This window comes from Coturnix japonica, chromosome 1 (genome assembly GCF_001577835.2).
Source record: "Coturnix japonica isolate 7356 chromosome 1, Coturnix japonica 2.1, whole genome shotgun sequence".
Lineage (NCBI taxonomy): Eukaryota > Metazoa > Chordata > Aves > Galliformes > Phasianidae > Coturnix > Coturnix japonica.
The window spans coordinates 135,593,897-135,618,164 of record NC_029516.1 but is presented as its reverse complement, the minus strand read 5'-3'; the positions used below and the strand labels follow the sequence as shown (position 1 = coordinate 135,618,164).

Below are 24,268 nucleotides of genomic sequence, written 5' to 3'. Positions count from 1 at the left end.
AGATATAAAGTACAAGGCACAACGAGAATTTGAATCTCGATTAATTGTAAGAAAGACTTATTATTTTAGAAAAGAATAGTAACAAAAAGCTTAGTTCACAGATCTTGGGTGACTATGGCAAGTGGCAACTATGGTTGACCACAGATGTTGTGCACTGTCCATAATTAGTGATATTAAGAAGATGCTATGGTCTAAACATTCACCTGTAGGTAGTCCTGCTTTTTTTTTTTTTTTTTTTTTTTTTTCCCAGAGGCTTGGATCAGATAACTTCAAGCATTCTTGATTATCTTTTTCCATTATTTTTGGCCTGCATGAGGGGAAAGAGCAAACAAATGAAAAACAAAACAAAGCAAACAAACAAAAACCCTCTTTTTACAATCACAGAGTGTGATGATTTGTGGAGAACTTAGTTTTCACCAGGCAGAGGTCGCTGAAAATGTGAAAATGTGAGGACTCAGGGTAGAGAGGAACAAAGTGAAATATGGAAACAGAAGTCAAGGAGAATTATCTGCAACTAAATACTGAGATGGGAATAACCCAAACAGAGGAAGTAATTATTACTTACTGCATCCATTTATTTTATTCATCATAGCCACAGGATTTGCAGTTTTTAGTGTTTGTGCTCCAAGGACTCACTGCTAAAAGTTGATGAATAGCCAATATAATCCAAATGCCCAAATAACTAATCAGAACACAACTTTGAAGTGTCAGTCATGTCCTAAAGTAGATTACTGCAGCACAATTATGAGTCATTAATATCAAATTTTAAAATGTATATGTGAATAGTTTTATAGGCTTTGTGCATACTTCCGTCTGCTGTGGAAGATAGGACAAGTTGAAAGGATAATGAAAAAGTTTAAAATTGAATATATCCTCTATTTTGAATAAATTTTTCTTTTTTACTAATTCTTCTTTTGTGTCTGGGTACAATCCTCTCATGTTTAGAAATTTCATATGATCTTCATATGTGCAATGAGTGATAAGAAAACTCAGTAGCTCTACACACTGCACAACTGATCTCTTTTTTCACTTTGTAGGCACTTAGAATTCTTCTTTTCCATCTATAAACCTACTGTCCTCCTGAAGAAGGAATTAGTTTTTGATTACTTATTCTTAGTAGAATTTGCTATTCAACAACAGAAATAAGCAGTGCCACTTTAAAAAAGTGAATTTGCTATCTAAAATATCCATAAACTGTTCCAGAAATGCTACCTTTATTCTTTTACTGGGAATAGATAACTTGGTGGTACATCTTCCAGTCCTTTTGTCCATTTCTGTTGTCTTCCAAAATACTGATCCATCTATTTACAGTTCTTTGTCCTCTTAAAAATGAAAACCGAAAAAGACCTTTTTTTCTGCTGGACTGAATACTGTCCACCAGCAATTAATGTGAACTAACCTAGCACTAGAATACCTCTGAAGAATTGCTATCTCTATGACTAGCATTCTTTAGTTGGAAACTTTATAACTGAAACCTGAAAACTTGTTAAGAGAGGAGGAGCAAAACAACAGTATAAGGGCAGGACAGGTTTTCCAGCTAATTCAATATTTAACCATACTGTCATAAGCTAGGGCTCTGTGAAAATTAGGAGGTGTTTTAGCCCTCCAGGAGATCCTTAGCTGTATCTGAAATGTTACTGTCCTGTAAAGCCACGTTTCCTGGAATGCAATCAGGTATTTTAAATGCAGAGTAGTCTTCTTAAGACCATTTTATATCATTGATGGCTTTCTGTAATACCATGTAGATATATGAAACCAAGGTATAACAGGAGGTGTATTACATTCTCCTTTACACAGGTGATTTGTTAATTAAAGCCTCTTTTGTTCACTGGCTCATTCATTATTCTCTATTTCAGAACAGCTGTTTACACAGCATTGGATTTCAAGTCTGAAGAAATAAAAAACAGGTACTGCTTTCTGAAATGAAGTACACATTTGTAAAAAGGTAAAATAAGTGGCATGTAAGAATGAAATGCTCGTGTTCTCAGTAGCAGTGACTGATATTTTGGAAATGATCTCTCATAACCAGAAAGAGTCAAATGTTCAAATTGTGTAATAAGACTAGAAAATAATAGTAAGAAATGTTATTTATGCAAAAGGATTATAGTTCCTTAGGAAATTCTTAAGTTAGAGTTCTTCACAGAACATAGCATTCTGCACATGCTCCTATTTATCTCACTCTTTCAGTTCTACAAAGAAATGGCCATTTTCATTAATGTAATACAATGAAAATAATCACAATTCAGCTCACATTAACAATATGGTAAAATATTCTGAAGCAATTGATTGAGTCTATAATTATGGTTGTTCAGGACTTCTGTAGATAAATTCTATGCTTTTACATCTCGCAACACAGAGACTCAGTTTAAATAGATAGTCCGGATAAAACATTTGTGTCCATGTACCTTGGAGCTAACCCACAAAAGCGATGTCAAATTTTGGTTTTGGTGCGTTAAGACTTAATCCCCTCTTCCCCCCCTCAAATATGTAGCATTTGAACAACACTGTGACTCTTTCAGTAAAATCTTACTTGTGTATACACGTATATTTAACATATTTGACTCTAGATATTGCCTAGGATTTAGGAATCTGAGTTATTTTGCATTATTTAAAAACAAAAAGCTTTCTGACTTCTCTCAGTGGACTGGCATCTCTTTATACAATTTGATTTTCTTTTTCATTTATTTATTTATTTATTTTTCTGCTAAGCAAAACCTGAGTCTGATCTTTATTTTTTAGTTTTAACAAATAATTTGCTAGTCTAATCAGTTTTGTTCATTCAATAAAATATTGAGTTACTTCACATGACTATGTGCATCATAGAAAGATTTTTTAATGACTGTCCAGAATGGTTAAATGAAATAAATTTATTGCCAGACTTCTGTTAGTAAAAAGGTGTGTGTGTGTGTGTGTGTGTGTGTGTGTAAAAACAACAGCAGTTTGTGCACTTTTTATTTTGAAATAATATGAAATAGCGACATGAAAAACTCATAGCCCAGGAAATGTTTCCTACTGTGAAATCACACACGAAAAAATCTTAAATAACAGCCATTTGCAGTGTAAGTATGACAGTTAAACCACAGAAGAGGAACTGGAGTGGAATGATCTGTTGTTTTATGTTGTTTTAAATAATAAGTGAATTATGCTGCTCTTAATAGAATAAATCAACAACAAGAAAAAAGCCAGCCATATAATATCCTGCCATGAAAAGCAGGACATTTTGTTGTAAGCTGTAATGTGTATGAATTTTAAGACATCTGTGCACTTGGAAGAACGGGGTAAGAAGACAGCTCTGGCAGCAATGACGCTGGTAAGTATGATAAATCCTTTTCAACATCAGCCACATGTAAAAAACTTCCTGTTGGCTGATCACTGATGCAAACAAGTTTTAAAATGGAATAATTCTGCTATGGAAACAAAAATAAATAAATAAATGCAGTCTAGAAGAAGCTGAAAACCCTTTTTCCAAAGCAGAACACTTTGTTGCTTGAACAATACTTAATCATCCTTTTTTTTTTTTTTTTTTTTTTTTTTTTTTTTTATTTATTTAAAATATCTTCTGTGGTAAAAAAGTATCTGAAGAAACGCGAATACTGACTTCTAAACATTTGCTGAATTTTATAGAGTTAGAAACAAAGCAGATTTGGAATAGCAAGCTTGTTCATTTAACTCTTTCTATGGGGGACCTTGCATACTGTTTGTTATTTATTTACTAAATTATTTATTATTTATATTAGATATATAACAACTCTGTAGAAAAGATTTGGTGATAAAAATTACAGATCTTTTCATTACTAGCTAACTTTAGACAGAATAGTGTAATTTATAACAGAATAAAGCACAACATTTTTCACAATGTTTTCATAGTGGAATCAAAAATGTACTGAAAAGGCCATATCATTTATACATATACAATCTATTCAATCTCTCATTTAAGAAGAGTGCTAATTTTTTATTTAACCTTTGGCATTATGGAATGAGTGGCTCACTGCTGCTAAAGCTAGCTCAAAGTTGATGGGTCCCCTGTGCAGCCGGAAAAGAGCATGCTGTTAATGAGTCTCTGCTGCCTACACCTTTATTATCAAACTGATATGTCCCAACCAGTAATGATAGTAGCAGCCAAGAGTTTACTGGTTTGTTGGGAATGCTGCCGAGCATGAACAACTCAGTTACTCTTTATAGAAGTCTCATACCGTTTTCAAGTGCTGAATGAGAATTAAGGGGTAGTGAGTTGGCTCTTACAATATCAGAACTGTTAGCATGTTCAGCATATCAGTGAATGGTGCCTGCCACTACTTTTACAGAACTATCACTACAGAGCAAGCTGAGGAATCACTAAAGCTTCCTTTAACATGATAGCATACTTATAAAATAGTATAGTTGCAAACAGTACACTTATAGCTAGTCTACAGCAATTTAGGAGGAAAGCAGCTTGGCAAGGATATTGTATTTGTCACTAACATTAAACTGGAGAGTATGGTTTATGGCCAATTATCTCCATTATTATTGTTTTTCAGGAAAGCTATGATGCTCTGGGACAGAATCATCTGAATGCCAACCATCTGCACTGCATATCAAGTCTCAAAATGCCTATGAATCAAGATAAGAACATGACTTTACATGAGACCCATTTGTACTTTGTGTGCGAGTCACTGAAGGTGCAGGTAGTAAGGGCCGCTTACATAACATAGTAAAAAATAAGTCACTGAAAGTTAATGCTTCTTCAAAAGTTATTGGCTTTTATCATTACAGCAGATCTGTAGAGAAGAAATTTCAGTAATCCAGCAGATGTTACAAAAAGTGGATTTTATCTGCTTGTACTGCAAGAGAGATGATGCAGTCCCTTTTCTACTTGTTACTGAATTTTATTTCTCTTGAAGAATTACCCATTCTATTCTGAACATTTTGGAATTGTACTTAATGTACAGTACTGTGGTTCTGCTAAAAGTGATGCATCAAATGAATTTCACCAAATCCAGCTGAAGTTCTGCTACCTGAGATATTGAAATCTTAGCTAATTCATTGATGGGCAACAGGAAGATGCCATAGATATTTGAAAATAGATTAAGAGTTTTTGATTTCAGTGTCAGTTTGTCTTTATTGACCAAAAGCTAAGTAAGAGGACTTAATGTTTTACAAAGTGAAATCAAATGTGAATAGAATCTGAGTTTTTGATTAGGAGGTATGGCTGTTTGGGATCACTCATATCAATGAATAATAATTTGACTTTTTCAATTCCATTTGTTAATTTTACAAGCATAAACTTGAAATTTGAACATTGGTAATATTTAGAATTTACTCTCTTTCATTATACTATTAACTTATTTCTATAAATGTCAGTATAGAATAGGAAGAATACCTTAAATGCAACCATTTGAAAAATTAGAAGATGACAAGGGATGAGAGTTCATAGATTCATAGAATCATAGAGTATCTCAGGTTGGAAGGGACTCATTAGAATTGTTGAGTTCAACTCCTGGCTGCACACAGGACCACACAAAAATCAGACCACATGTCTGAGAGTGTTGTCCAGATGCTTCTTGAACTTCATCAAGTTTGGTACTGTGACCATTTCTCTGGGCAACCTGTTCCAGTGCCTGAACACCCTATGGTGAATAATCTTTTACTGATATCCAAACTGAGTTAGTAAGATGGAATAAAAAGAGATCAAATAGTGAAGACTCTGAACTGTAAAATCAAACAGTTATATATAAGAGAAACTCTAAAAAGGACAATGTATACAGATGATGGTTGCAATAAATACTTTTTTTTTTTTTTTTTTTTTTCTCCTTTCTGTAGATCACAGAAACTATGCAAATTCCAAGGTCAAGTGAGTTTTTACAGCAATCAAAATGGGAAATGTGATATAGCTGTTTGAATGACATCATAACTATAGAAAAGGATTTCTAATCTGGAATGCATTTGGAAAGAAGTTGAAGAGTATGCACTCATTACTAATCTCATAGTCTAAGGTTAAAAATATTGGACATTGAACACTGTTTGACTAAAGAAAACAGCCAAAGTATTTTTCAGGAACAAAAGCAATCCACTAACAAAACTTGTTACACTCACTGAGCATTGCTATCTTGCTGTCTGTTGGGGCTGAATTAGTGTGACACTCCATACTGCACACATCTACTAGTAAATAGCTTCTGTGATGCCCTCATCTAATTAATATCTTCACAGGGGGCTAATAGAGAGAATAAAATTCATTTCACTTTAACTTAAATATCAACAATTTAGATATCTTCACAATTCATCTAAACTCCCTCCACAGACATGAGAGAGAGGGGGATCTCCAGAGATGCCTTTATAATGCCTCTAATGGATAACAGATGAACTAATAACTCTCTGGAGGTCTGACTCCTTCTCTCTTTCTATGAAGTATAGACATCCAACCTGAACTACATGCTTCACCTTCAAATGGCTGGTAAAATTAAATGAATATCACTTATAATCTCTTGCCCCATAATGAGCTAGATTTCAAGCCTGCACTGAATGTCTCTGGTTTTACTGTTTTATCCGTATTCACAGCAACAGGAAAATACTATTTTGAAAAACCCTTCATTGTTTTTACTGTAAAAATTTCCATGTTATTTATTTATTTATTTACTTACTTAATTTATTTATTGTATTTATTACTTCTTTATTCACACATTTTTAAAAATATCTTGACCCTTGAAAATTTTTTGTTCTAAACATAAAATAATTAAAGTTTAAGTAGATTGAGAAAAAGAAGAAAACAAATACATTATTTACTGCAATATTCTTTTATCCTAAGTCCCTTAGACAACTGCATTCAGAAGGACCAATAAGTCCTTGTGATTTGTATATGCTGCTTGTATGAAATGAACATAACATCACCAACAACAAAAGCAACATAAAAAACAGAACAAATAAAAACACATTTGTTGCCTTGTGCAAGGTAACCTAAAGAACTATGTCCATCATTGAGAATGTGCGTCTGACAACCCCATGACCAAGTTACACGCCGATTACACCAATATGGTGAACTGTAAAATGGCGTTTATTCAACTGTGTGAGCCCCTTATATAGGGCTCCTATTTCAGTCTCATACATATACAGTACCGAGCAGGGGAATACCTATCGCGTTACAACCCGAGAGTTCGAGCCGCCTAATACAACACACATTAAATTTCACAGTTAGACAAACCAAACATATAGTTACATTAACACATACTTTCTGCTAATATCTTCATAGATTCCATTCAAAAAGGCCACTCAAAATATAAACTTGAAGAAAAAATAAAATAAAATAAAAAATACATAGGCATTTGTACCACAGACATTAAACTGGTTTCTGCATGATCAGCAAATTTCTTAACATGACACTAGTAAATATCAGAGTAATAATATATATATCCCACAAAAAAATTACCTTGATGGAAACTGTCTCCTTATCTTTACTGCATAAAAATAATAATTACTCATTTCGATAGTCATTGGCAGCCTTGGCTGTCATGACCAAAAAAAAATCTCATGAAGTTCCTAAGGTGCACAAAGAAGACAAGTAGCAAAATAAACAACATCAGAAGTGCAGATTTCAATTCCTAGAAATGATTTGCTCAGGAACTGTCAATACTTCCTTAAGAGCCTGTGAGATTTTCAGAGGTACATTCCTCAAGGCACAACAGATCTTTGTTTCCATAAGTAGGGGGAACAGGGAGCAGAGGGAAGGAGCAGGTGTAGAAATTAATCAATCCTGCTGAGCACTTAAATGCTTATTTTCCTTGACTTTTAAGGGTAAGGTCAGCTGGCAGCTCTCTACTCCAGGAAATGATGATGAAGCAAATGGTGAATCAGTGATGGTAGAGGAGAATTGAGCTGAGGAGCATCTGTACTAATGGAACATGTAGGTCTCTGGGATGTGATGGGATACATATGACACAGTTCAAATACATTACTCAATTGTCATTCTGTCAACTTTAAAAACCACCAAAATCATGGGAAATCACAGATGGTCAAAAAAGGGGTGTTCATCAAGGGTACATATGTGTATATATATACATGTGTATATTTAAAGGAAACTGAGGAAGAGAAGGCTCAGGAGGGACCTAATCAGAGCTTTCCACTACCTGTGTGGTAGTTGTAGAGCAGTTGGAGCCATTCTTTCCTTAAGGTTTCAGTGTGAACAAGTAAGACACAGCTGATGTGAGGTTGTTTTGTTTTGTTTTGTTTTGTTTTGTTTTCAGAAGAAATTCCATTTATTTTTGAGGGAGCATAAATAATTCCATTTATTTATGCTGCTCAGACCAGGGATGGAATCTAGAAATATTCAAGACAACTTGAATGACCAGTGACTTGGTCAGAATATATCCAGAGATCCTTTCCATCCTTGAACTTCCTATCATTCTATCACTTTATCTTTAAACAAATCAATTGTATTTGAATCATGGAGGACCACCAGCAAAACTAATCTGACTTCACTGAAGAATGAAATTAAAGCAGACTAGCTTTATTACATCAGCCTCCTCTGTGGAAGCTCTCATTAAACATTCCAGGAGTTTTAAGTTGATTTACTGTAATTCATAATTCACTTTCCTTTCATTTAATTGAAAAACCAGTATTTTCTCAAAAGCATAAGCATGCTCCATGTTTTAATGTTTATACTTAAATATTGAATATGTGCTCAGAATGTTGGTTAATCACATTTAAATAATAAACCCATGTTTAGAAAATTGCTACTCTTTCCAGTTAGAACATTAAGATACCTCTGATATTCATCATCAGTGGATAATGAAGGGTTCCATCTGTACTGTACCCGTCTGGTCACTTGATGAAGACATCTCAATTGGTACATTCTCATTCAGGCATTTATGTTGTACTGGTACAGCTGCCAGTTTATTTGACTAACTATCCATCTGCAACAGAAACATTATGATTTGGAAATACTGGTGGATTTGGAACCACACAGACTTTAATCATTACAGAAAAATGCACTTTGCCACCTTCGGGAGAATATCATCATAAGGTTAAAAGTGTCTAGCATCACCCATTAATCACATCTGGGTCTTTTTAAAGTCATACACAGCATGGATATTCATATGCCTTCCTTCGTTAGAATATTGTAAAACACGTACTTTTGAGAAAGAGACCCAAGGACACAGCATGAATGCTGATTTTCACTGATACATAACCATAAGGAGGGGAGCAGCGGACAACCCATAAATCTGTCCTCTCTGCAGTAATTTTCGATCTCACAGAAATATGTGGTGGTTCACTTATCTATGCAGCAGAATACTTATCCTGCAGAGGAACAAAAAGTACAATGTCAGCTTCTTTCATCTTAATTGCTCTCACTCTTGCTGCATGGAAATGAGTACTTGAAAATGCGTAGTGATCTCTTGAACTGATCTGTAGGCCTATATGGAATGTGCAGCTCACTGTATCTTACGTGATATGAAAAAATGACCCTGAAAAAGGAATGCAAGGTAGTTTGTTTCTGTGCTATGAAGAAAACACACCCAAAAACACATACCCCCGCCCACACCCACAAAAAACAAAACAAAACAAAACAAAACAAAACAAAAGACTAGGAGAGAGGTAGCAGGTTTCAAGGTTTCATGAAGATTAATTCAATTTCTTGGAAAACTGTTTTGGATTTCCCAAAAAATATTTTTTTTAAAAATGTTTGTACCCTAGAGAAATAAGTGTGCTTTCAAAGTCAGGTACTGAGGCATAAATTGCCTGCTTTGAACCTCTGTTGAAACTCCTTGAAGCTTGGGGCTAATCTGCTATAGAGATTATAGATAGAATATCGGTGCTATAGAGATAGGCAGAGCTGATTAGACAAAAGTTTTCAAGTTCTTCTGATCAATCCTTTGTATCACTGCATCTAATTCTCAAATCCTAAACAGCCTGTAACTTGTGTCAGACTCCAAGAACAATAATGCTTCTATAATAGCTGACTCAGCAAATGAATGACCTGCAAGAATATCCATGCAGTAAGGCTGTGAATACAAAAAGCAAACGATGCAAACTGTCTGCTCTGAACAGCTCCACAGCGAAGCCCTGATTTTTTTGAGATGTTCACTCTTAACATTAAGCTGTGTATAAAAATCATAAAACTCAAAACATAAAATGAAATGTTACAAATGTGTCTTTAGCCCTTCATTTCATGCACAATTGCTGTGAATGTTCACCTCAAAAGAAAATATAATCTCAGTCTATAGGAATGAGAGGAGAGGTTTCATTTCTTCATTATTCTTAGAATTGATTTCTACTTTAGAAAAAAGTACAATGTTGATGAAGAAATATCATTTATACTGGGGACTTGTCTTAACAGATCTTCTCTTGCCAGGGCTCCTTTTCATTACACCACTGGCTCGTTTAGCACTGCCCACTTCATACACCTGGGCCTTATATTTCTAATGTCACAACAATGAGCAGTTTCATCTTAAGGGTGATAACACTTTTCTGTTGCAATATACTGCCTATACTTATCACCTCAACAATGCATAAGAGGATCCTAGCTGAGGAACTAGTGGGACTGAAAGGTCTTTAAACTAGGTATGAAAGGGAAGGGGAAAAAATGAAGGCTACTAGGGTTGAATGGGTAGTTCGAGGCTCAAAACAGACCTCGATGGGTGAAGAGGGTGGAGTTCAAAGGGAGCACATATGTTTTCTTCAGTACTCTCAGTAATACAGAGGGATGCAGAAATAAATAGCCCAAGTAATCAGTACACTATTTCTGTCAGAATGTTGTGTTAGGAAATGGGCATACATCTGTCTGGTGGTCAGTCAGCAAACAGTGTTGTGAAGGGTTCAGTCCTTAATCTGATGCTGTTCAATACTTTTGTCAATAATCTGGATGCAGGATTTGATTGTATCCCTGGCAAATTCACCAATGATATTGAACTGGTAGATGCTGTTGACTCTCTGGTGTGATGAAAGGTATTACAGAAGGATCTATGTAGACTGAAGTATTGCAAAATCAGATTGGCATGAAAATCAGCATAGGTATATACTGGGTGCTGCAGCTGAGATGGAGTAATGCTGGAGACAAGTTCAGACTGGGAGATGAGGGACTGGAGAAAAGCTCTGGGGGACTGGTCAAGAGCAACATGGGTCAGCAATGTACTCTGGCATCCAAGAGGTTATTACATTTTTTGTTACATTAAACACAATTATATCAGCTTGCTGAAAAAGGTAATTCTCACGCTATATTTATGAGACTGATTACTGATGTGACCTTGTCTTGAGTATTATGTGCCATTCTGGACTCAGTTAAATTGTATTAAGGCACCTGATTGTGTTCAAACAACAGAAACAAAGCTGGTTGTAGGGTTAGAAGTAATGTCCTGTGAGGAAAGTTTGATACTACTTGATCTGTCTATTTTGGAGAAAAAAATGGCCAAGGAGGAACATCACGAGGTAAGCTCCAGAATGAGGAGGGGGAATGGAGATAGAAGCTGTGATCTCCTCTCCCTGGTAAAATAGACATGCAGAAACTGCAGGAAGCTGCATGAGTGAATGTTCAGACTAGATACTGGGGAAAATTTCTTTAGCATGACAGTGGTCAAACACAGGAACAAGCTTTCTAGCAAGGTGGGGGATATCCACAAATGGCCACAAGTTGTATCAGATGAGGTTTTGACTGGACATAAGAAGGAACTTTTTCTCTCAGAGAGTGGTCAGGCACTGGAATGGCCTGCCCAGGGAGGTGGTGGAGTTGCCTTCCCTGGCAGTGTTCAAGAGGCTACTAGATAAGGAAACACTACTAGATAAGGAAGCAAAGAAAGAATTCTACATGGTTTTCAACAGCATATTAATTGACTTTATGGTGACTCAAAAGGGGATCTGAGTAATCAAGATGAATCTGAGCTACAACTGAAGTCATTAAAATGATCTCTTTTTTGAAGTTTGATTGCAAATCATTTTCAAGTGTCTTTTTCAAAGAAAAAGAAAAAAAAAAGTACTTCATTGATTTCAAGTTTGTATTAATCAGTAATAATGATATGAATATTCCCATAAGATCAATATATTGCTTTATAGATTATTAAAAAGCAAGGCAAAATGCAAATGGTATACACTTCCAAAAAATATTAAGAGATCAAACAAAGTATACTATATAAAAATAATTCTGATCAGTTCACAAATTACAGGTATTAAAACACATTTTTCAGCGCCTTATTTTCAGTATGCATGGCATGTTCTCTTCTGTATGATACAAAAGTTTTAATAGAATTTCAGTTAAGGTATTGAGAATTTCAATCTTTAAGGTATTGAGATTGATCCAGATGATGCAACACAGAACAAAAGAATCTCTATCATTCTTGAGCAGATGAGAGGAAATACCTCTATTGAATTGATTGTCTAAACAGGCTAGATGCTCCAAGTACCCATTAAATAGACAGAACTAATTGAGCTAAATCTATTCATAGCAAATAGAGAAAAACTACTTTTATTCTTTCTTACTCAGCACGAGACACAAATTTTCTTTTTTTCTTCCATTAAATACTTTAATTTAACCTTATGTTCACAGACTCCTGTACAGAAGGGTCTAGACAAGCAAGGTAGATGGAATAGTTTGCATTTGGTCCTACTGATCTTCCATCTTCTTTTCATATACCTACATAGCGTATCTAAATTGAGATGATCCTGAGATTTCTGAACTGCTGTTTACCAAACTAGTTTTAGAGCAACTAAACCTTATACAAATGGTTATGTCTTAGTTAACCAGCCACAGGTTTTCAAATTTTCCTCCCTCCCTCCCTCCCTCACTTACTTACTTCTTTCCTCCCTTCTTCCTTCCTAGAATGTTGCATAGTTGTTGTGTTTGAATGAGTGCTTCAGGTAAGGCTTCTAAACTTAACTTTGGAAAAGAAGCTAGAATTTGGTACATTTGCACGATTGCTATTTTCTATTATGTGGATTATGCATGTTTGGGTTTTTTTTTCACGTTTTTTTTCTTTTTTCCTTTTTTTTTTTTTTTTCCCCTCTCTCTCGTCTTCCACTGGCTATATCAGTTAACCTATATTCCTTTGGTTTTTTTTTATTATCTTAAATAGTCTTCACATTAATAAACTTGTATAATCTAACATTAACCTGAGAGGGTGAAAATTACTATAAGCCTAGTTTTTTAAGGCATGGAAAAGTACAAAGCAGATATGAGGTAATTTGAGATAATCACATGAGACAAAAGAGTGACAGAATTTGAGTATCAGGCAATCTGACTAGGAAAGTGACAAAAAAACTCATAAACAGTTCAGTTATTACCTAAAATAAATGGCATGATAAAATTGTCTGATTCAAACAGACTAGTTATAATTTCAAGGGATTTAAAAATTCTGCCAGTATCTGTAACAGAATCTCTATGAGAACCATTACTTTCTGAAAATAAGCACTATAGCTGACTCATGGCATTTTATAAATAAGATTGTTTAAATATCCATTCCTGGTCTAAAGTGTGAAATGAAACTTTTAAATGATCTCTAAACTAAAACAGATTTGAATAAAATAGAAATTTATGCTTTACAGCTATTGCTTGCAGATAAATCACTCAAGTAAAAGAAATAAATCCTTAATTAAAAGGTAAGGGTAAATTCAGGATACAAGTGTCTCAGTTCACTTTCCAGCTCAGGTATGGGCACTGTGATTTTCATAGTTAGAAAGAACTTCATTTAGCAACAGTTCAATGCATGCAAAAGAGAGCTATTATATTGAATTCTCTTTTATATTTCTCATTTCTTTTCTATTTCTTAGGACAGCAAATCACTAACAGTTACATATGAAATCAGCCTCATCAATTGTGCAGTAATTACAAATAGTTTTGCAATTAGTAAACATTTCCAGGACTAAATTGTTAAGTCTTTGGGAATAATTGTCACTTTATTGTGTGTGTTTGTAAGCAAAGTGCAATGGAGTCTTGACCTTCACTGTGGTTTCAAGGCAATATTTAATATATATCAAAACTTGTATTATGCTGATATGCATGTTAATTGAAAATTAACTTTCATTTTCAAATCCCTTTGTAGGCTGACATAATAATAATAATAATAATAATAATAATAATAATAATAATAATAATAATAATAATAATAATAATAACTATAACAATAGTATTGTTATTATAGTTATAGTAATAATAATAAATTGCACAAATACTTATCATCTTTACCTTGTTGTTTCTTGATTTAAAGATTAGCTGTGAATTCCATTTGGATTTGCTGAGGATGTCTTTACTATCATTGCTAAATGAAGATATGAAGCTTAGTACATATATGCAGCTTCATTCATTCAAAACCCAGTAGATACTGTGAACTTAAATATTTTGGACCAGTTGAGAGACTTAAGATAAAGCATATTCACTGAAGATACTATAATTTCACAAAATTCAAAGTAATTTATATCTGTAGAAGCAATGGAATTCAGGAATATACACAGCAGGACAACTTTTGAAGACATAGAGTTCTAACAGTCTTAAGAAAGTAGTAAACAATCACTAAGACCAGGTAAAGCAGAAAGTTGTAAATATCAGAATGTTATTAAATTGACTATGATATGTAGACTTCTTTTTTAAACAATGCTAATGACTGAAAGTCATCTTTTTATAACCTTTTCAAAGGATATGCCAAGTTGATTTCAAAATCTCAAGAAGATTAATATCTGAAAGATACTGGTAAAAGCTTCATTGTAGAGAATTGTCATCAGTCAACCTACATATACATACGTTCCTTTAAGAAGTGTTAATAGAGAGGCAGCAAAATCTAGACATTGAACTGGCACAAAGAAACATATGAAGGTCATATAGACATGCAGATGACTTTGCAAAGTGGGCTATTAAAACCAATTACCAAATTCAAATGCTACTTAGTGTGTATAGGAGGGACTGGCAAGAATGAAACTACAAATGAAGAACAGTACAACCCTGAATTTGTTACTAATACTTATGGGAAAACAAACAAACAAACAAACAAACAGAATCAAAAAACAAAAAGACAAGTTTAGGAATTGTTAGAAAAATCAATGATGAGTAAAACATAACGTATATTGTGTTTATGTCAAATAGTAAAATAGTATGGACACACATCCTGAGTATGTAATAAATTTCTGATAATGCTACTGTAAAGAGAATATGAAGAGGAGGAGGGGAAAAAAGACTCAGGGATTAAGAAAATATTCTATAACCATGATAAACAGAACATCTCTTCAGCTTGGAATTACATAATTTGGAGGCTAACAATTGCATAGGGAAACTAAAGGACTTTTTTTTTCCATGTACCAAATCCAGGAGCATCAAACTTAGCTAATGACAAAACAGCTGGGCAAAAATAACATTTTAAAATACATTTTTATTTACTATACAATATTACACAATATTACCTTTGCCTATGAATGCTGTAGAAATTAAGAAGACATGTTCTGAATTATTTAGACAAACTCATGACACACTGTATTAAAATTTTTAAAACAAAAATAAAATCAGATGTAAGTTATTATTCTGGAAGCTCTTCAATAGTGATGTAAAAGCTAGAAGTCAGTGCATGAGTGCACAGCATATTTTGTGTTTTGATTCTTACAGTCACTTTAATGCTGCTTATACTGTGCAAACATTCACACCTGTATCACGAATAAATATTTCTGCAGTTATATCTATAACACTGAACTAAAAGATGAGAGTTTTGCTTTCATTCCTACTACATTAATATTTCTATACTAAATACCCATTTGCCTCAAGTCATTTCAAATACAGATATTAACAGATACAAAATCCAAAGAAATCAATTTATTTGAATTACTTCAGTTGTATTCATTTAGTCTTCTCAGTGACTGATGAGAAAAAAAAAAAAAAAAAAATGGAGAACTAAAATAAACCAGAAAAAAAGAAAATAAATATGATTTTTAATACATGTGCTTTTCTCCAGATGCAATAGGCATCAGGTATACTGGAATTTGATGTTCTCATAGAACATTAAAGATCTTGTCAACTCCTCAACTCACCTACAAATCAGATTGTATGAGCTCAGCATACAGAATTAAAAGATCAAAAAATTCTGTTTAAAACAGTTGTTAAAATAATAGTAATAATTTAATTTAATATAAAAGTTATTTCTAAGTGAATCAGTGAAGTCATTCAGAACAATGAAATAAAGGAAAAATGCCTTGCCCTATTTCTAAAAAAGCAAGTAAATATATGATGAGAATTCTGCACTACCATTTCAGTATACTAATTTCCTGTCATTTATTCCACAGGAATCTTCACGTCAGTGAAGTATCTGACATTCCTGTTAACAGTATTTCAACAAAAGCAGTCATAAAAAGACATCACATCAGATTGAGTCTTAAGGGAGAGGAAACAAACCTCAAATAACTAACAAAGCCTTAAACAAACAAACAACAACAACAAAAACATGTATTGAAGCTGTTTAATCTGATATGTATAAAAACCTTCAGTAACTTTTTTTTTTTTTTTTTTTTCTTCTCTTTAAGAAATAATCATTTTCAGGAAATACAGAATGTATGTTGTACTATTTCAATTCTTCCTCAACTTCAATGACATTTATTTCAAGACTTTAGATATCCTCTTTTAATAAAACGCAACGTATATATATATAAGTGACTGTGAATGTGAACATTCATCTTCATCCTTGCATTTTATAGATGATTGTACACTGAAATTTTCTTCATATTCCTTGTGATGATATCCACTCTGGAAGGAAAAATAACTTTTCTCTCTATAAAGGCAAAAGAAACATTAAGTGGTTAGTGCTATTTCTGTGTTTTTTGTTTTTCGTTGTTTTGGGTTTTTTTTTGCTTTGAGAAATTTAAACATGTCCAGGATAATACAAATGAACCTCAAAATGGTCTCTGCAGGCATAACTCAGAGCACCTATGTCATTTTCTTATGTACAAAGCAGCACCTTGGAGTCAGAATGGCTTTCCAGTCTGGATAAGATTTCCCTCTAGGGCCTTTTGGTGGGTATTTCTGCAGACACAGTCAACAAGAAAAAAATAAGGAAAATGTTTGAAACTAGAATTATATTTCTGAAATTCAGTCAGTCACTTAAACAACTAATCCTGTGTAAAATCTTATTCTATTTTCTTGTTGTAATGATGTCATTCAGTATATTAAGAACTACTTTCAGGCTAACATTGTTTAAAATGTTATCTCACTCAGAGAAGAAGATTATTTTAAAAATATATGATTTTTATTGAATCTACATTTCTTGCAGATACCACATGCTTATAGAAATGGCTTTCTACCTGTAATCTTTCCACAAAATAATTTTAAAACAGATATATTCTTGTGAAAATGAATTAATTAAAACCTGCTGGAAATTACTACTAATTGCAGTCTCTGTAATTAATAATAATAATAATAATAATAATAATAATAATAATAATAATAATAATAATAATTTTATGAGTAATGAAAAATTAAGACATGATTTTGTGTAACCTTAAGAGTGTTGCGCTCATATATGCCCGTGAAGTTATAACACTGAGACCAGAAGCTCAGCTACTTTTTTTTTTAAACTTCCTTTTCTTGCTTCTGAGCCTCTAAGGTATAGTTACTGACAAAGTAAATCTGTTGTCTGTATTTGAGCTTATTTGTTTTACCTTTGCTTTTCCTAGTCATATTCATATTTCAGAGATAAATTTTGAAGAAGCATAAACCTTCAAAAGAACTGTATGACCCAGTCTGCACCTTGGCATTTCAGAGATGTGTAAATCATCGATGAAACCACCAATTCAAATCCAGGTATCCCATGCTGTAGACAAAAGGTTTTTCAGGACCATCTTAATCTCTTTGGAATATAACAAAGCACCTGCATAGAAAAGAAAATAATAGGAGGAAGGCAAAGCCAGAAACAAGTTTTGTTCATATTTTATATGCTTTAAAACTAATCAGGTCAGGTTTAAATACCCATTTTTTGAAATGAAAAAAATAAACATACTCGTAACTGTTGTGTAATGGGAGAAGGATCTCACTATTTCATAGAATTTTTCTTCCACTGAGACCTAGTGCTCAAAGTTGCAAAAGAAGTTCTGTCTGCATACACAGAGATAATTCAAACAAGACTAAAATATATTTTTCATGTTGAAACTTGACCTTATTTCACAGGCAGCAACTTTCTTTGAACATATTAATAATATATATATATTTAAAGTCAATACTATTGCTTAAGATTGTATTATTTTAACCTCTGCAGCCAAACTTCAATAGGCATATTTATTAAAAGGCATTCAAGAGACTTCTGTTGCTAAAATGGAACAATTTGTCACAGAATTACAGAGTTGGTGTACAAATGTGCTCTGTGTAAACCAATGTCACAAAGCAACTTTGTAGATTTGCTGATGGTTTTCTAGACAAGTGACGCTGAACCATTCTGAGGTGGTGATCTATTAGTTGAAGAAATCAAATACTCTATTTCGTTCACTATGAAAGCAAAAATATATTGTTAATAAGTTCAGTTATATTTTTATAAAAGCTGGAAAGGAATAGTTGAAGAAAAAAAATAACAAGATTTTCTTCAAGTAGTTTTCTATACTTTTTTGCTTTACATTACTTTAGATTTTCAAAACCTAGTAATCATTTGTGGAATTCTGCAATCATAATTGTGATGCAGGAGCTGAGAAATAATGCTATAGAAATGTAATGTTCACTCTCATTTCAGGGTATTCCCTTCAAAATCTTCAGACAGTAGGAAATCTGTGTCTACTGAGTACATGAAGATCTATTTCTGCAGTATAAAATAATCTCAGTTTCAGTAAAATAAAGATAATAGACAAGGAAGGAGGACACTGTGACATGATTATATAATCTGTATCAGATATTAAAAAATGAAAAAAGAAGGCAAAGACAGTTGAAGGTATAAGAAATAATAATAATAATAATAAATCAGGGAGTTGTTCCTTCTTGATCTCCAAGTTTATTTTTCTCCAGAGGTAAACAGCAAACTAAGCCATCAAATTTTTACAGATACATGCAGCGGCATCCCTTTCAGTAAGGAATTTATAAAAATATTGGGCTGGCAGAATAAAGAAAAAGATTAGAAGGGGTCTGGGGAAACAAAAACACATTGTAGATTCTAAGTCAAATAGAACTTTCCATATAAAATGCATCACTTCTGTAGTTTGCATTTAAAAATATCTACTAGCTGATTTCAGGAAAAATAAAACAATAAGGCACTAAAGCCTTGAACGGCTTCCTGCATTTATTTAGACAATCGGCATAACATTTATATAGATTTACCTTTCTGAGTTGCTATTTTCCCTGACTCCTTTCCGTTCTTTCTAAATAACTGTTAATTTGACAAATGAATTTTTTCTAGCCTTTCTTTTTTTTTTTTTTATTTTTCTGTGTGTGTGTGTGTATGTGTTTCATTATTTTCTTTTGTTTCTTTTTTTGTCCTGTCATGCGTTGCTTCTTTCCCACAGAAACTAAATAATCTAGACACTTGAAAGAATGACTGAGTGAATTAAATGAAGCAAATTGTTTACAAATCCCAGTCTTTTTTTGAGATTTTGTCATCTTTGTAAATTGATTTAATTAAGGTCTTAAGACTGTATTGTAAAACTTGGAAAAGATTTTGCATATCTGAGAATGTGACATTTCATAAGTAAATTTGTCTAATACTATATATTGTTTTCTCATGACAAACTTAATCTCATTTAGAATGTCACTGTGCCTAAATATAAACTACAGCACCGTATTTAGAATTGGTATGAGACTAAGAAGGATGACAAAAGGAGTTGATTCGCTGAAAGTATCATATGGTATAACTTCAGCAGATTGTGTGGGTTAATGTACCTGTGGGTTAATGTACAAATCACTTTCCCATACATTAATAGTATCTATAATATGAAAAATCTCATACAAGATTCTTTAGCATATTTCAAACCTGCTCTCTAGAGAAGCATTTCATTAAATGAGATATCGTAAATACTAAGTTCAAATTTTCACATAGCTAGTTTTTTCCATGTATGCTACAGAATATGTAACATTTCCCCTCAGTACAATATTATATGCAATGCATATTATTTATTATTCATTCTCTGAATAAACATGAAGTAAGTAAATATCTCAGGCAACTAAACTTGAGGAAGTTAATTGCTTTTCAAATAGAATTTTTTCACAGTCTTTAAAAGAAAGTGGCAACCTATGTATCCACAGAAGTACAGTGGCAGACAAAACAAGAAGAAGAAACTACTGGAGTGATAAATATAATGTGGCTAAACATGGCTAGAACATGAAAAGCAAAAAGATAGAACTGGTGGATATACTCTGTCCATCCAGCAGTGAAATCAATGTACTTTCCCCCTTGCTATTTCAGATATGAAAAGATAATGTCACCATCCACCTCTGTAAAGGCCATGTTAGAGCTGATCTACACTTAGCGATCATGGTGTTTCTCACATATTAACTACCATTACATGGACTCTAAAATTTCCATTTTTATTTCTCCTGCATGTGTGCATTTCCTGCATTTCTGCAGCTCACGGACCACTTTTGCTTCTTACTTTACAGATGCCTTGCTTTTCAGTTTGAATGAACAAAAGGAAAATAAATGGTGTGCTAATATTGGAAAGCCAGCTACAAAGAAAAATACAATGGATATTAGAAAGGATCTTTGACAAGTGAAGAAGAATGGCAGTGTTATAAATTGCATCTAATTTTCAGAAACATGAGTAAACAGAGCCTTCGGCTTGATTTCTGGAATGAACTGGAATAATTCATATTGACTTAATTCAGAAGGACTGTGGGGACTTCATTACATAATGCAGAGATACTCTGAAATCTCTAAGACCAAAAAAAGTCCTACTGCAGCATGACAAGTTCTTACAATGAAAAATACCAAAAATAGTCAAAGAGAACCTCAAGAATATATATTCACCATTAAATTTCAAAGATTAAGATTTCTTGTTTTAATAGTCCCCAAGAGCAATGAAATTTAATTGTACATAATGGAATTAACTGTGATTCTAAAATATATCAGTTTACCATCTTTTCCATGGTTTGCATCTATCCCCTCTTTAAAACAGACAGGCTTTTCTGAAATATCTGTAAGATTTATGCTAAATAAGGTTTTTGAGTAGGGATCCAATTTTCCTGATAGTTCAAAAGGATCATGACATAGATAAGATTGAATGAAGTGTAATTAATATTGATGTTCTTCATTACAGGGCCCAAAATCTAGAGCTTGTGTTGCTCACAGAGAAGGGCATGCCCTTCAGAAAGAGGCACTTCGATTTTATAATGGTGGAAATGAAGTGACAGAAGGGACACAGTAGCAAAGAATCACATACAGAGGCAAGAGAATGACAGAGAAGCAACCTCTAAACTGCTGTAACTATGGCAGTTTATGTCAGACAAGAATTAAACTGATAGCTATAAGGAATATATTCCACTATTGAAACTGAAAACAGTTAAGAAGAGTTGCATTTGAGTTGAAGGACCAAAAAAATAGATAAATAAATAAATAAAAATGGTGACCATGCAGCACCTGATGTTTACTGACAGGAGAGGCAAGTAGAAAGAATAATCGGTGGAAGAGATGCAGTTGTGCATATATCAGTTTCCATCAGTTTCCATTCCATTTCTAGGACAAATTACTGCCTGAAGCAGATGTACGTAGGGTTGTTAACTAGTTTCTTTAATTGGTTGCTTTACACATAGTCAGAGAATATTTTAAGCAGCAGAACATTGCAACAAACTAAAGACTGCACTTGAAAAATAATCTATGCTATTTTTTTTCAGGCTGGTGAAACACAGATTGCTTTCAGTTATTTTTCTCGGCAGGACTTTTTTCTGTCCACAGCCTGTCAACTGGCATAGTATCCAGATGGTTATAAGGCTCTAGGGCACCTGTATAATTCACATTAGAGTTTAACAGAAATGTAGCGAGTAATATTTTTATATTTACATACTCCTTCATTCAAAGAAAACACAACTGCTACATTTTCGCTCTGATCATTACCCTGTGGTACCCCACTTAGACAATGTCTCCACTGCCTGCCAGTTTGTAGTAATGTTGCTGCATTTCTTTCTGACTGTTGTAGAAAGTCTTTGAACAAATACTTCCCCTGTAGTCCATACAAGAAGGCAGTCTACTGTAATAATTTTGAGGTACTTTTTGCACCACTCTTATTTCCAGAAGAGGTGTTATTTCTCATCCAAACTGTATCTCCCTGCCTTCCTGTTTGTTGTGCATGTCATCATCTGCATTGCCCTTTCAACAGTGAATGAGAGAACAGCACTAAAAAATCAGAATTTCTTTATTGAAAATTGACAGTGTTATTTGAAATAATTGAGTGGGTTTTTTTGTTTGTTTGTTGTTGTTGTTTATGTGAGCAATGGCGACTGGGCATTTCAAAGTCATGTGATAAGAGTAGTGTGTACATAACAAAAAAATAAAAAATATTTTAGATTTTTGTGAGTATATATTTGCAGAAAAAATTTTTCAGTCACTTCTCAGGTAAAAAATGACATTTTAGTTTAAAAAAAAAAAGTTGATTAAGAAAGCATGCATTTATCTCTAGGTGATGTATCATTGAAGAAATGTTTTATGATATTAAATAAATCGTGTTGTATTCCTTAAAGCACATAGAAAACTTCTCTAAATCATAAATTATAAACTGGACAAAATTAATTAATTAATTAATTAATTAATTAAATGAATAAAATGCAAACATGCATGGAAATAATTGCATTTAAATTAAATTAAATTAAATTGCATTTAATGAAACTTCCTGTCAGTGTTCACTTAGATGTTAGAGGTGGTATTTGGTTTCCAAATCTGATAGAAATATGTTAATGTTAGGAGTTCTAATTGCTTGAAATCTTTTGTTACAAAATGTTGTGCTGCCATGAATTACTCTTATAAATTTTGTTCTTTGTTGAAATAAGATCTCATTTGGAAGGATATTGTGGTAGATATAAAATGCAGAAATTGAATGCAGGATTTTCACATGTAACAAATATTCTTTAAATATATCAGGATATATGCATTAATAACTCATACATATTTTGTTATTTCTGTCTGATTGAATAGACACAACTTGTATGAGCATGAGAACTGTATTATGTATTGATCTTTTTAATAAACAAATTACATGAGATGGTTTTGTGTGGGCTTTTTTCTTTTTTGCTTTGCTAGAAAGACAATATTTTTCTAGCAAGTTTTTTTTTTTTTTCCTTCATGAAAATGTTGCAGTATGACAAAAGACTAATAGGGAAAAAATAATAATAAATAAAATAAAATAAAATGAAATAAATCATATCCAGAAAATACATTATTAAAATGGAACGGAGGTATCTAATGTTATGAATTCTAGAGCCTGAATAGGCTCATCATACTGTGAAGTACAATGACCCAAAGCACAGTCCTAATGCCTCACTGGCTGTATAGAAGTATTTTTCAGAACTTTGGTACATCTCTTATCACTTCTCATTGTGATGCTATATCTGGAATTTGGAGGTAAATCTTAGACATTTATATTGTAAGAGTCAGCAATGTAGAGTATTTAAATAAATCATAATTACTAATTTTGGAGCAGTTCTAAGCTTTAGTATACAGAAAAGCTCTGTATTTTCATACAGTTTCATGCGCAACCTCTTTCTGCCACATCCAAAACAAAAATCTCTAATATGGATGGCTCAAGTTTTGAGATCAAATTGAGAAAATAACTTTCATTAAGTAGTATTTTGATGAAATATACCATGGACTGCAATGTATATATTAGTCTACTAGAACTAGTCCCAGTCATCACTTTGACCATTTCCATTATTTCTATTCAGGATATGACAATCTGCTTATTCTTAAACTGTTTCTTAAATATTTACTGCTGGCAAAAGCAAAGATGTACATTTTTGAAGGTTTTTTTTTGTTTGTTTGTTTGTTTTGTTGTGTTTTTTGTTGTTTTGTTTGTTTGTTTTTTGTTCTTGTTGGTTGTTTTTGTTTTTGTCTTTTTGCCCTTTTTTTTTTTTCTTTCCTGTTGAGTAAATTAAATCACAAAATTTCATCAAGCTTCTAAATAATGAAAGTTTGCTGCTCCTCAGCTGCCTCTGAAAGTAAAAATGCTGAAAAGATATTTTTCTCTCATACAGAGAGAGAGAAGTTCACATTTTATTAGACAGATATAGGTGAAAAAAAAAATGGACCAGCTGTCAGCACAAAAGTTCCTCTCCAAATCTAAAAGAAAAGTAGAAAATCAAGCCGAATGCAGTCCGGAAGCAAGTGTTTTAAGTTCAAATTATATAATAAATTTAGGCATTTAAACTACATTCATTTCGGAATGAAAA

General features: G+C 33.0%; 1 long non-coding RNA gene across 5 annotated transcripts in view; it reads left to right on the top strand.

Annotated features, from left to right (window-relative positions):
- LOC107308029 overlaps positions 1-23,083 on the top strand; it is a 133,484-nt gene extending 110,401 nt beyond the window's left edge. For 3 of the 5 annotated variants that reach the window (XR_004305916.1, XR_004305919.1, XR_004305917.1), the window contains exons 3-9: positions 1,857-4,664; positions 5,800-5,940; positions 7,764-7,873; positions 12,779-12,816; positions 16,624-16,724; positions 17,599-17,725; positions 20,495-23,083. This is a non-coding gene — a long non-coding RNA (uncharacterized LOC107308029). The remainder of the gene's footprint in view (positions 1-1,856; positions 4,665-5,799; positions 5,941-7,763; positions 7,874-12,778; positions 12,817-16,623; positions 16,725-17,598; positions 17,726-20,494) is intronic. The other 2 variants (XR_001552599.2, XR_004305918.1) reach the window with 2 other exon arrangements.
- Positions 23,084-24,268: the final 1,185 nt, after the last annotated feature.